Genomic DNA, 14,763 nt, shown 5'->3' with positions numbered 1-14,763 from the left:
AGGTGCATTTTTGCTAAAGTGTTAGTGTGCGCTAATGGACATTAACATACGTTAAGTGCTGGCTCAAAGATATAAAATAGGATTCACAGCATTTAGCTTGCATTAGTGGAAGAGTAGCCTAGTGGTTAGTGCAGTGGACTGTGATCCTGGGGAACTGGGTTCAGTTCCCAGTGCAGCTCCTTGTGACTGTGGGCAAGTCATTTAACCCTCCATTGCCCCAGGTACAAAATAAGTACCTGTATATATGTAAACCGCTTTGAATGTAGTTGCAAATACCACAGAAATGTGGTATATCAAATCCCATTTCCCCTTCCCACTACTGTCCTTTAGTACCTACTAAGCTTTAGCAAAAGGGTCCCTTGAGGACCATTAATTCCATTTTGAATGAACTTGTTAAGGGTTCCTTTTACTAAGCTGTGATAGGCACTAATGCGTACTTACTGTGACGTGTGCTGAGGCATCCTGCAGTAAATTCTGAATGTGCACATACAAATCAAGTGTTAACAAATATTTTTTATTTTTCTGGAAAGGGGCATGGCTGGGGCCAGAGAGTAGGCGTTTCTGTGTTAATCAATCAGCGCATCTACATTGCTGCACATTAACTGATTAGCACAGGATTAGTGCGTGAGCCCTTACTTCTTGCAAAATGGATGGCAGTAAGGGATCATATGTTAATTTTTGTTAATGGCTGTGCACGAATGGCAACATATAAGACCAGTGGCCAGACAGAGTCTGCTAAGACCTGGATATTTGATGCAAATGCTCATTCATGTCCTGGCATTAAATATAGGGACCTAATTTTGGCAGCAACAGTCAGCATTAAGAAAACCACTGACTGTCACTATTTGAATATTAACCAGAATGATATTAATTACAGTATATCGTCTTGTGTCATTTCCTATCCAAAATGACTGGAATAAAACTAACTGCATTTGATACAGACGTTCAAATATTTGAAATGGATTAATCCGCAAACGAACCTTTTGTGGAGACGGGAATATGGTAGAACTAGAGGACATGAATTGAGGTTGAAAGGGGACAGACTCAGGAGTAATGTCAGGAAGTATTTTTTTCACAGAGAGGGTGTGGATACATGGAATGCCCTCCCACAAATGTGGTGGAGATGAAAACAGTAATGGAATTCAAACATGCGTGGGATAAACACAAAGGAATCCTGTTTAAAAGGAATGGATCCACGAAATCTTAGCGGGATTAGGTGGTGACACTGGTAATTGGGAAGCGAAACCAGTGCTGGGCAGACTTCTATGGTCTACGCCCTGATCGTGACTGAATAGATAGGGATGGGTTTGAGTGTAAATTTAAGGGGCTTCAACGTTAACTTCAGAACTTTTAGTACAAGAACAGTGCTGGGGAGACTTCTACGGTCTGTGCCCTGAGCATGGCAAGGAGAAATGAAAAACTCGGGTATATATATAAAGTATTGCATATCAAGTAAAATGAGTTTATCTTGTTGGGCAGACTGGATGGACCGTACAAGTCTTTATCTGCCATCACTTACTATGTTACTCATGTTACATTTTACTGTTATTTTAGTCATGCTAAATATTTTTAACACATGGTTTTTGTAAAGCTTGTGCTTTGTAAAAAAAAAAAAAAAGAAAAATGCAGATGCTGAACCTAAAACGAATGATTCACTATACACAGTAAAGAAATGATCGAAACTTTAAAGATCTGAAACAAAATGATACCTCAACAAAACAGTTGAACCAGCTTTTAATGCATGAAAATGACCAATGCCTGATTACTACCTCAAAGACCTACTAGAAATCCATGAAATTTTAAGCATGACTATAGAGTCTGATCCATGGGTTTCATCTTTTTTATGAGCCAGCTTTGCATCTCTAGAGTTGATCTAAACTATTAATCACATGCTTAATTAGAAGAGCTCACAACAGGTCTTCACAGGCTTTCTCATTATGAAGGATTTCATGTGAAAAAATGAACTTCATTACAACAGAAATCCAACTGAGAATCCAAAACTAAATTGCTGTACGGATAAAAGATAGACACAGAAGTAAGGCTGGAGCTTTACATTCTGTCTACTGGGGAAAATGAAAACTGCCCAATATGATCTTCTGACTCAGATGATCCATAATTGCAGGGTACATAAAGGGGCCAGAAAGGGTTGGACTGTTAATCATATAATTAATTTTATCAGGTGATGCTCCTTTCTATATGATGGGCCTAGTTGTGTTGTTACAAGGTACTTTCTCTAAACACAGCACCTGGAATCAGTTCATCTTGCGCTGGGTTGTAGACCTTGAAGACTTGAAGATTTGAAGATCCTTACTCTAGAGGAGAGGAGAGACATGGGTGCTGTGATACAGATATTTAAATACTTGAAAAGTATTAATGAACACACAAATCTTTTTCAAAGTTAAGGAAGCTATAGAACTAGAAACATGAAATGAAGCTGAAAACATAATTGCTTTTCAGGAAAAATGACCTTCTTAGTTTGTGTTATGCATATTTTGAGTTGTCTTAAAAGAAAACATAAAGTATGCATATAGGACCAGAGTCAGTAAATGACACTTAAATTTAGGTGCCAGGAAAAATCCACACTAAAAGATAGGCTGAGTGTCCATTATAGAGTAGCATTTAGCATGGATTCCCATGCCCAGCTTTGGGTATGAGGATTTACACCTGCTGAAACCTGGTGTAAATCATGGTGTGCAACATTGGTGCATAATCCCGGCATTCTATAACACTGCACTGAAATTTTTGGAATGCCCCTGCCCCACTCATGCCCCACCCATTGCCACACCTCCTTTGAGTTGTGCACAAGACAATTTAGGCATGCAGTATTATAGAATAGTGTGCAGGCAGATCTACATGCAAATCCACTGTGTCAACTCATTAGTTTGCACAAACATCTGTCCTGCACACCCAAATTTGGACAATCTATATAGCATCTGGGGGATACATTTATGAAACTTTTGGCACCATTTTAGATAAGTTGTGGATGTTGGAATATAGACATTTTAGTGAAAATGTGCCAAGACTGTGACATAACTTAGAATGACAGGGCTGTACATGTAAATATTTAGTAATATTTGCATATCTCCAGCCCCCCTCCACAGAGACATCTAAAAATTATGATAAACATATAGGAGATAATCATCGATCTCATAAAATGCCATCATGGTAAACGTGGAAATCCAGTCCACTAATCAGCTAAGAATCCACATAAAGTTAGGACAGAAAAACAGCTGTCCTAACTTTAAGCACCAAGGTAAGCAGGTATCAGTCTGAATATCAGCAGGTGCCTGGTTAACCTATAGGTCAGCAGACACACCTAGATATTCAATGCTGGGAACTGCTCATGTCCTGACATTGAATATCTAGCATAAGCCACTCACCACCGCGGGCTGAACATTGACCCCACAATGTGAAATTGGAGTGCAATCGGAACAAAACTTAAATTTAGATATTCAAGTTTAACCAGGGGCCCTTTTACTAAAGGGTTGCTGCATGGCAGTGGGCTTGCTACTTGGCAACTCGAAACTACCATGGCCAGCACGGCTGCCAGTGGTAGTTCTACCTCTAGCATGTACCATTTCAAGAACTGCTGGATTTTAAAATATATATACCGATGGGGTAGCGTGGGAGCCCTTACCATCATCTCAATGGGTGGCGGTAAGTGCCCCCCCCCCCCTGCATGGCCATACAGTAAGTGCAAGCTTACCCGCTGCAGTAAAAGGACCCTGGCACTTGGCAAAAATGGCTGCTGCTACTACCGCTGGGCCCTTTTTACTGCAGCTTGGTAAAAGGACCCTCAGTAATTAAAATTAAAATTGGGACAGCTATGTCTCTATTTAAGGTTTGCCCATTTGAAATGTGTAGTTCTTTCACTGATAATGTCCAAAATTGATAACTGTAATTTCTGAAGAGTTACAGAATTGACTTCAATTGAAATAAAATCCAATTGAACGTAGTTTGGAAGTGGCAGGTGAAATATAAGGTATTAGCGATTATTTTTAAATGTTGACATGATTTAGCACTATTGTATCTGTCAAAATTGTTAAGTCCTACAAATGTAATAATATTCTTCATTTTACACAAAACAGTTGATCATTCCTTCAACATCTACAGTTAAGCTGATATCTAATAGGAACTTATTATTCAACTCCTAGGTTCCAATGGAATAAATTACTATTCAATATGAAAATGCATTCATTAGTCTGCATCTGGGTGCTTTAACATTTTAGTGCTCACAAAATCTATTTATTGTGCATTAAACTTCCAGTCTGCTCTTTTACTTGCCAAACAGGACTATTACATCCAGTTGACAAATTCTCTTGGCTCAAATCCTTAACGTCTCTTTGCCACACTGAACTCTCTCCTCAAAGTGCCTTCACCTCCAACTCCCCCTTCACTTTCCCCCCAGACTCTGGCTGAGTACTTTAATGATAAGGTTCCCATGATTAAACTTGAGTTCTCAACCAGGTCACCTCCACCTCTCCTTCCATTCTCTCAACCCTCCAACCCCTGCCTCCTTTTCTTCCTTTTCTGAAATCACTGAAGAGGAAACTACACATCCTCTTTCCTCCTCGAAACTAACTACCTGTTCCTCTAATCCTATTCCCACCCATCTACTTAACACTATCTCTCCTACTGTCATCCCTTTTATCTGTCATATCCTCAATCTTTCACTTTCCACTGCGACTGTTCCTGATGCCTTCAAACATGCCATAGTCATACCACTCCTTAAAAAACCTTCTTTGGATCCTACCTGTCCTTCCAACTATCGTCCCATCTCCCTCCTCCCTTTCCTATCCAAGATACTTGAACGTGCTGTTCACCGCCGTTGTCTTGACTTTCTTTCATCTCAAGCTATTCTTGATCCACTTCAATCTGGCTTTCGCCCCCTTCATTCAACTGAAACAGCGCATGCTAAAGTCTCCAATGATCTGTTCCTGGCCAGATCCAAAGGTCTCTATTCTATTCTATCCTCATCCTTCTCAATATATCTACTGCTTTTGACAATGTTGATCATAGCATACTCCTTGATACACTGTCCTCACTTGAATTTCAGGGCTCTGTTCTTTCCTGGTTTTCTTCTTATCTCTCCCAGAAGAACCTTTAGTGTATACTCTAGTAGATCCTCCTCTACTTCTATCCCACTGTCAGTTGATGTACCTCAGGGATCTGTCCTGGGACCTCTTCTTTTCTCCATCTATACTTCTTCCCTTGGTACTCTGATCTCATCCCATGGTTTTCAGTATCATCTTTACGCTGATGACTCCCAGATCTACCTCTCCACACCAGAAATCTCAGCCGAAATCCAGGCCAAAGTATCAGCCTGCCTGTCTGACATTGCTGGCTGGATGTCTCAGCGCCATCTGAAACTCAACATGACTAAGACTGAGCTTCTTATCTTTCCCCCTAAACCAACCTCTCCTCCTCCCCTATTCTCTATTTCTGTGGATAACACTCTCATCCTTCCTGTCTCATCAGCTCGTAACCTTGTGGTCATCTTTGACTCCTCCCTCTTCTTCTCTGCACATATTCAGCAGACTGCTAAAACCTGTCGTTTCTTTATCTATAATATCACCAAAATTCACCCTTTCCTTTCTGAGCACACTACCATAGCCCTCATCCCAGTGGCGTACCTAGGGTAGTTGACACCCAGGGCCGGTCATTTTTGAACCCCCCCCCCCCCCCCAAATCCAGTACTAGGCATGCCAAGAATACAAAACACTCAGGACCTATAGAGCAATTCTACCATACCATAAGCAGTCATTTCTACGAGTCACACAAGGAAAAGGAAAGCATCTTAAACACTACAGTGAGCACTAGAACATCAATTCACCTATTGTAAAATGAAACCAGACAGAATAGTACAGATCGTAGATCCTGCACAGTCAATGCCAACTGAAAGCCATGTCTTTTTCACAAACACAGATACACCCTAATCCACTATAGAATAAGTAATCATAAACTTTCAATTTAGGCAAAAATTAAACTGAACCCCCAATGCCAGACTCTGCATACAATGCAACACCACAGAAACAGAAACTGTCCCGTAGTACTGTGCAAAATATAAAAACAGCAGATGTAAATTTGAAAAAAAAACCTAACAAGTACCAATCACCACTTTACAAATTAACAAATAGAAATAAAACAAATATAGAAAGTAAAATAATACCATTTTATTGGACTAATACATTTAGCTTTCAGAGGCCAAAACCTCTGTCCTTGGGTCAGTACAGTATAGTGCTGTTACAGTATCCTATCCTGACCTGACGAAGGGGGTTTTGTTCTCCGAAAGTTAGTCAAAATGTATTAAAATTAGTCCAATAAAAAGATTACCTTATTTACATGTTCTATTATAAACATTTAACACATCTACAATACTTTATCCTAAAGCAAAAAAAATAAAAAAATATATTTTATTTACAGTTTGTTGTCTCTGGTTTCTGCTTTCCTCATCTTCTTTTCACCGTCTTCCTTCCATCCAGCATCTGTCTTCACTCTCTCTCTCTCTCTTTCTCTCTGCCATCCAGTGTCTGCCCTCTCTGCCGTCCCTTCCATCCACTGCCTGCCCTTTCTCTCTGCCCCTTCAATCCACCATTTGCCCTCTCTCTCCCATCCATCCAGGGTCTGCCCTCCCTCTCGCACCTCTTCCATCTAGGATCTGTCCCCTCTCTCTCTCTCTGCCCCTTTTTTCAGCCCCCAGTTCCAGCCCCCTTCTCCCCTCTGAACACCCCCACCCCAGTCCCCTTCTCCCCTCTCCTTCTCCTGTCTGAGACCCCCACCACATTCCCCTTCTCCCCTCCCCTGTCTGAGACCCCCACCCCAGTCCCCTTCTCTCCTCTGAACACCCCCATCCCAGTCCCCTTCTCCCCTCCCCTTCCCTTCTCCTCCCTGAGATCCCCACCCCAGTCCCCTTCTCCCCTCTGAGATCCCCACCCCAGTCCCCTTCTCCCCTCCCCCTCCTCTGTCTGAGATCCCCACCCCAGTCCCCTTCTCCCCTCCCCTTTTCCCCTCTGAGACCCCCACCCCAGTCCCCTTCTCCCCTCTGAACACCCCCACCCCAGTCCCCTTCTCCCCTCCCCTTCCCTTCTCCCCTCTGAGACCCCCACCCCAGTCCCTTTCTCCCCTCTGAACACCCCCACCCGAGTCCCTTTCGCCCCTCTCCTTCCCCACCTCAGTCCCGTTAAAACCGGCGAAGCAGCGTCGCAGGCAGCGCCTCGTGCCCTGCTTGTAAAAAAAAAATCAAATCTCCTTCCTTCTCCTCATCTTGACGTCTTGACGTCGACTCGGGCCTTCCAATCAAATTGATTGGAAGGCCCGAGTCGACGTCAAGACGTCAAGACGAGGAGGAGAAGGAGGAAGGAGATTTGATTTTTTTTTTTTACAAGCAGGGCACAAGGTGCTGCCTGCGACGCTGCTTCGCCGGTTTTTTAAATGTGCGGCGCCGCGGGAACGGCCATGGGAGGCGGCGGGAGCAGAGCACCCCCCACCCACTGGCACCCGGGGCGGACCGCCCCCACCGCCCCCCCCTTGGTACACCACTGCCTCATCCACACCCTTATCACCTCTCACTTAGACTATTGCAACTTGCTTCTCACAGGTCTGCCACTTAGCCATCTCTTTCCTCTTCAATCTGTTCAAAATTCTGCTGCACGACTAATATTCCACCAGTGTCGTTATGCTCATATTAGCCCTCTCCTCAAGTCACTTCACTGGCTTCCTATCCGTTTCCGCATACAGTTCAAACTCCTCTTATTGACTTATAAGTGCATTCACTCTGCAGCTCCTCAGTACCTCTCCACTGTCATCTCTCACTACATTCCTCCCCGGGAACTCCATTCACTGGGTAAATCTCTCTTATCTGCACCCTTCTCCTCCACCGCTAACTCCAGACTCCGTTCCTTTTATCTTGCTGCACCATATGCCTGGAATAGACTTCCTGAGCCAATACGTCAAGCTCCGTCTCTGGCTGTCTTCAAATCTAAGCTAAAAGCCCACCTTTTTGATGCTGCTTTTAACTCCTAACCTTTATTCACTTGTTCAGAACCCTTATTTCATCATCCTCACTTTAATATTCCCTTATCTCTTGTTTGTCCTGTTTGTCTGTCCTAATTAGATTGTAAGCTCTGTTGAGCAGGGACTATCTCTTCATGTTCAGGTGTACATCGCTGCGTATGTCTAGTAGCGCTATAGAAATGATGAGCAGTAGTAGTAGTAAACTATAAATTAAACCATGTACAATCGATATGCACTTATTATAGAGTTGTAATACAAGTAAAAAATGTTACTAAAACAAATGTGAAATGAGCCAAAAAAACAATAATTGGGAGAAAAAAACCCCCAAATGAATGGAAAATAAACCAAAGGTGTTGTGCCCATGAACATTCCTACTACTCAGTATTGAGGGAGGAAGTTATTAAGCTCCTTTTGGGCACTAGCCTGCATTATTTGCCTCTTAACACATGTTAAAAGGCTCTAACATTGGGTGCAGTAGCCTAGCACAATGTTAAACAAGTCACCCCACATAACATACTAATTAGCCCTCCCTCCAGCGCAGCTCCTAATCGACCCAGAAGCAGATCCACAATGACTGAGATGCAGCATGGTGAGATGACCGAAATGGAATTGGTCCCCTATGCTGCAAGAGGAGGACCCGTCACTGCCTCGTCCTCCGGGATTTTAGTATTGAAGGGTGTGCAGGCTGTTCAGCCTTCTTTCTCTCTCAACCTGGGAGCTGCTTCTTGTGGTAATGGAAGATTGAAAAAAACCAGCTGTGGTGAACATGGAGTCCTTGCGGGATGCAATTCAAGGTCTGAACTCTTCCCTTCTTCGGGTATCTAACTGCTTTAGGGGAGAAGTTTCTGATATAAAACAACCATATCAAGTTCTGTCTGGAAAAATAGATCTTCAAGTAACTAAAACTGATTCATTAGAAGGTGAAATTAAACAATTATAGAGCTTCATCTCGACAGTCACCAGGGAGAGAGATATTTAAGCTTGAATATTTAGATAATCATGGAAGAAGGAATAATTTGACATTCTTAAACTTTCCTAAATCACCGCTAATTCCTGCACTAAAAATGCTGAAAAAATATTTCTGTGAAATACTGGGAATTCTGGCTGAGGGTTTTCCATCCATAGTCAAAGCCCAATATATAATGGGATTTTTGAGAACTTCATCTGTGAATCCTCAACCTGAATTAAATCTGACTGAATTCTTGGAAAGCTCTTTAGAAGTTATAACTGAACCAACTACCCTCCTAGTGTGTTTTGTTTTAGAGCCAGACAGAAATAACATATTTCATATTTTCATCATATAAATGCCCTTTTTTTGGGATCTAAGGTTCAAGTTTTCCTTGGTTTAGCTAGAGACACGCAAAAAAGAAGACAACAATTTTTGGCTTTTAAACTGACAGTTCTCAACTTAGGTGGATCTTTTGTATTAAAATTTGCTTGTAGATGTTTAGTGTCTCTAAATTCGATTAATTATGTTTTCTTTGACCCTAAGAAATTGCAGGAATTCATTATTTCTAAGGAAGGTGAAAGAGAGGTTTTCTTGAATGCTCCCACCTGTTAATAATATGCTGTTTAAATTGGCAGCGAGTATTTGTTGCTCGCCCTTGCTCCATTTGATTATAATGTACTTGCTTAGTATTTCCTTATATCTGGATCTAACATATTGTGGACAAAGTTGAAGGGTAATTTTTCCTTTAATTTTAGGTTAAAATCTACTCTTTAATTCCATTGATGACATTGCCAAGCATTTATGTTTGTTATATGAATGTAATATTAACATCTATAAATAATAAATCAACAAAAAAAACATACTAATTAGATGCAAAACATGCAAATGCATGTAAAGGTGCTCATTCCTATCTAAATCCTACACCCTGGCTTGCCTTGTATATTTGACACAGAGCACAGCCTGCACTATAGCTTGAAAAATAACCCCATGCACTAAATATCCAGGGTTAGTTCAGCCTCGGTCGGAAGCCGCTTACTAATCACTTACCAGCTGCTTACAACTGCGGGATTAGTGTAGGGCCCATAGCTTATAAGATCCTAAATGAAGAATACTTTCTGCTGAAAACTTGAGTTCATTGTCAAGTCAGATGAATGCCTCAGAATGTTTTTAAAAAAATAGTCCAGCTGCTAAAAATATCCAAATCCGGATTTTGGAAAGTCCGAATTTGGATGTTTCACACTGCAGTTTGTCCAAATAGCAAATGGGGGAGTATTGTGGACATGTTTTGGGGTGGGAATAGGGAGGGCCCAAAATAGGATATCCAACAGCAATTTTCAAATGGGAAGAAACATACGTGTCTAAACTAAGGAATTTTTTAAAAAATCTAGACCTGTTTCAAAAGTTACAAAAAAAGTGCTTGATTGAGCAGCTGACCTCTAGAGGGATTAAGGCATGACTCTTTAAACCACCCCAGTGGTTGATGTCCCCCGCCCTTTCCCCTGAAAGTGAAAACAGTCTCTTTGTCAGCTGCAGGTATTACATAAGAACATAAGAATAGCCATACTGGGTCAGACCAATGGTCCATCTAGCCCAGTATCCTGCTTCCAGCAGTGGCTAATCCAGGTCACAAGTACCTGGCAGAATCCCAGTTAGTAGCAACATTCCATGTTACCAATCCCGAGGCTTACCAATCCCGAGGCAAGCAGTGGCTTCCCCCATATCCATCTCATTAACAGATCGTGTACTTTTCCTCCAGGAACTTGTCTAAACCATTTTTAAACCAGATATGCTAACCATTGTTACCACATTCTCCGGCAACAAGTTCCAGAGTTTAACTATTCTTTGAGTAGAAAAATATTTCCTCCTATTTGCTTTAAAAGAATTTCCATATAATTTCATTGCTTGCTCCCTGGTCTTTGTACTTTTTGAAAGTGTGAATGATCGATTCACTTTACCTGTTCACCACGTCTCAGGATTTTATAGACTTCTATCATATCCCCCCCTTAGCCGTGTCTTTACCAAGCTGAAGAGCCCTAACCTCTTTAGCCTGTCCATCTCCTTTATAATTTTGGTCACTTTTCTTTGAACCATTTCTAATTCTGCTATATATTTTTTTAGATACGACGACCAGATCTGAATGCAATACTCAAAGTGAGGTTGCATCATAGAGTGATACAAAGGCATTATAATATTCTTGGTCTTATTTTACATCCCTCTCTTAATAATTCCTAGGATCCTATTTGCTTTTTTGGCCGCCGCCACACACTAGGCAGAAGATTTCAGCGTATTGTCGACAGTGACACCTAGATCATTTTCTTGAGTGCTGACTCCTAAGGTGGACCCTAGCATCAGGTAAATATGATTCAAATTATTCTTCCCAATATGCATCATTTTGCATTTGTCCACATTTAATTTCATCCGCCATTTGGATGCCCGATCTTCCACTTTCCTAATGTCTTCCTGCAATTTTCCACAATCTCAGCAAGTGTTATGACAAAACAGCAAAGAGATCAGAGGAGTAACCTAGTGGTTAATGCAGTGGACTGTGAATCAGATGGTACAGGTTCATATCCTACTGTACTCTATTATTTGTTTTTCTGGGGCTCCCCTCTAGGAACAGAAAAATATTGTATCTAAAGGTGTAAAACACCTACAAGTCTGAAGGCTATTGAAGTGGTGTACATTCAGGTACAATAGGCATTTCTCTGTTCCAGGAGGGATCACTTTTACAAAAGAAAAAGAGCTATAATGGAATTTGAACCTGTGTCCCTTGGTTGACAGTTCAATGCATTCCACAAGGATGTCTGTGTGGCCATTTTCATAAGAATACTCCCAGACTGACTTCACTGTACCTTGTTTCCCCCTCCACCTTTATAATTTAACATACAGTTTGTAAAATGGTTCTTCAGGATTGATGTCTCGAGCATATGGACAACATTCTCAGATATTTTCAACCAGGAAATTTGGACATCTTTCCTGTTTGAAAATTGCTATGGGATAGACTTTTTTTTTTATAGATATTATGAGCAGGATGTCCAAAATCTGACTTGGATGTTTTTTTTCAAAAATGCTCCTCTGTGTCTTCTAAGTTTGGCTAAAAATAAGATACATATTTAGGAGCCTAACTCAGGATCATAAATTTAGGAACTCAGCTTGTTTTGAATATTGTATCCATATTTTTATTGTGCAATAATAGTAAATTGATTGTGCTCAGTTTACACTTGCTGTAGACTGCCTTGAGTGAATTTCTTCAGAAAGGCTGTAAGTACAATAAATCTTTATAAATCGTAATAGTAATAGTAGAAGTAGAGTTTCACTTTGATAGTGATTATAAAGAAAAGTTGATATGACTTCATGAATGAGTAATGAAAAGTTCCTCTTGTTTGGATTCCACTTTGGGAAAGTCAAGCTTGAGGGATTTGACTGACAGGTATGAAATTTGCAGTAGCTAATACAGATTGTTCTGGAAACAATGGGAAGGAAGGAGCTGTTATGAAAGTCTGGGAAGGTTTTAAAAGCAAGATGGGCATTAACCTTTGAAAGACATTAGCAAAGGTAATATATCCTACCATCACAGCAGTACTATGATTAGGGTCTTATGAAATAATCTTGGAAAAGGCACCCTAGCATGTGATTTTTACTGATTTAATTATTTCTTGAATGCCAATTTGCAGTTCAGAGAAGTTCTATGATCCTATTTAATCCTTACATAAGAGCTTGGAACTCAGTAGGTAACACATTTCTGTCCATCAAGAAGTACTCCTCAGTTTCTGGTATAGGTGACAGCTCTAACATAAAACTATTTTAATGAGAATGCAATAGGGAACTGGAGGGTGGGGAGATAAGATATAAAAAAAAACCTGATGGTTTCATTAATAGATAACAAGCTGTCAGTCATAATCATGCATTTATGTAATTGCTTTAACTTTCTTCATATCTTTTGTTACTCATTATGGTGTGACCCAGTCAGAAATTATATAACAATACATTCCATTATTGTTCATCAAAATGAGGAAGCAGAAATCATACATATACCTAAACTACGCTATCACTTTTCACTGTGGTCCATTTGAACATAACAAGAACCCTATCGAGTTTCACCCCAAAATATGACTTTAATTGATCCAAGGCTGAAAACTAGTAAAATAAAGAGGCTCTTTTTCTACAGAACATGAATGTTTTGCACTTACCATGTAGTAAGTGTCCAACCCCTCATGTTTACAAAGCCGCACAACAATGCTGACACAACCCATTCAAAGTGAATGGGCTGTGTGTCGGCATTAGCGCACCGGCAACTGCTAGCTTGGTTTTGTAAACAGGGGGGCAAATTACCAAAGACTGTGTGCTGTTGAAGACATTCCCAGCATCTTCCCAGTTACCATACTGAAAAATTCTTTTTTGCCACATCCAAGTGTACGAAGTGCAGATGCACTCATTGATAGATGTACTCATTGCCTCTTATTTAGGAGATAGTATCCCCACTTTCCATTAATGAATAGACTACTATCAAGCACCCTCTAGGTGTCAGTATATAGGTGCACTATTATAGAACTGCCCTTTAACTGCTTAGGACACTTTTTATAAAACAACTCAAAAATACTTCTGAAAAATAAAGTAATAATGGTAAAGGGTCAAATTCTATATATTGCGCCTGAAAAATCAGCACTGATTAAAGACATACTTAGTGTGATTCTATAATTACAATTTATTGAAAACTAGCTAATCAGCACTGATAAATTGGGTGATAATCAATTATTAGCACTAAATGCTAGATTCTATATATGGTGCCTGAAAAATCAGTGCAGAAAAAAATTACGCCTACGCATATTCTCTAAAGTATGCCTACATTTTATAGAATAGACTTAAATTTCTGTGTGGTAGATAGAATAGGCCCCATGGCTCGCCACGTGACCAAATAGGGCACGTCCATTTAGGACACGTGTTACTTGTAAATCCTGACTCCCAAATTACGCACAGGTCGAGTATATTCTATAACAATGTGTGTATTTAGAAACACCCACTCCCTGCCCACGGCCATGCTCCCTTAGAATTTAGGCGCACCACGTTACAGAATACTCTTAGTGAGTTGTGCATGTAAATCTCAATTAATGCCAATTGGTGCTGATAATTGCTTGTTAACATCCAATAGACATCGCTGATTAGCTAGTTAACCAATGAAGTTATGCACACTGTTACAGAATACGTTTCGGTTTCCGTGCAGATTTTCAGGAGCCATATATAGAACCTGGGGGTAATTGGTAATAATTAGGATTAAGGCACATATCCGATTCTATAACAGAATGTGCCTAAATCCTGATTTTATGTGCATTGATACAGAATCGCGCCTAACTTAGGACGTCCTTTACTAAGGCACGCTCATGTTTTTAGTGCATGCTAAAATTGTGGGTGCACTAAACATTAGAGGTGCCCATAGGAATGCATTGGTGTCTCTAACATTTAGCGCACCTACAATTTTAGCAAGCGCCAATAACGTGAGCATGCCTTAGTAAAAGACCCCCCTTAGGCACCAGTATTTAATCCTGCTTATAGCAAGCCTAATTTCAGGCGCCTACAGTTAGGTGCAGCTTATTGCTAAGCACAGTTCTATAAAGGATGCATACTCTTTATAGAATTGAACTAAGCATGACACATTATTGGCACTGATTTTTAGGTGCTACTTATAGAATTTACCCCAAGGACCCTATAGCAATAAAGTGCAACTGTAGTTGTGCATTGTTTTCTTGAAGCTGATATTTAGACCATACACATTCTTCTTGCAATTTCCCCATAATGATAAATCT

At 40.6% G+C, this 14,763-nt stretch overlaps 1 long non-coding RNA gene across 1 annotated transcript; it reads left to right on the top strand.

Moving 5' to 3' along the window:
* The first annotated feature begins 564 nt into the window (after positions 1–564).
* On the top strand, positions 565–14,360 carry LOC115469751. The gene is made up of 3 exons (XR_003942035.1): positions 565–656; positions 8,364–8,368; positions 14,351–14,360. It is a non-coding gene; the product is annotated as an uncharacterized LOC115469751 (long non-coding RNA).
* The last annotated feature ends 403 nt before the right edge of the window (positions 14,361–14,763 follow it).

This window comes from Microcaecilia unicolor, chromosome 4 (genome assembly GCF_901765095.1).
Source record: "Microcaecilia unicolor chromosome 4, aMicUni1.1, whole genome shotgun sequence".
In the NCBI taxonomy this organism is placed as follows: domain Eukaryota; kingdom Metazoa; phylum Chordata; class Amphibia; order Gymnophiona; family Siphonopidae; genus Microcaecilia; species Microcaecilia unicolor.
The sequence above is the reverse complement of the archived record's forward strand: the minus strand, read 5'-3'. Positions and strand labels throughout refer to the sequence as shown.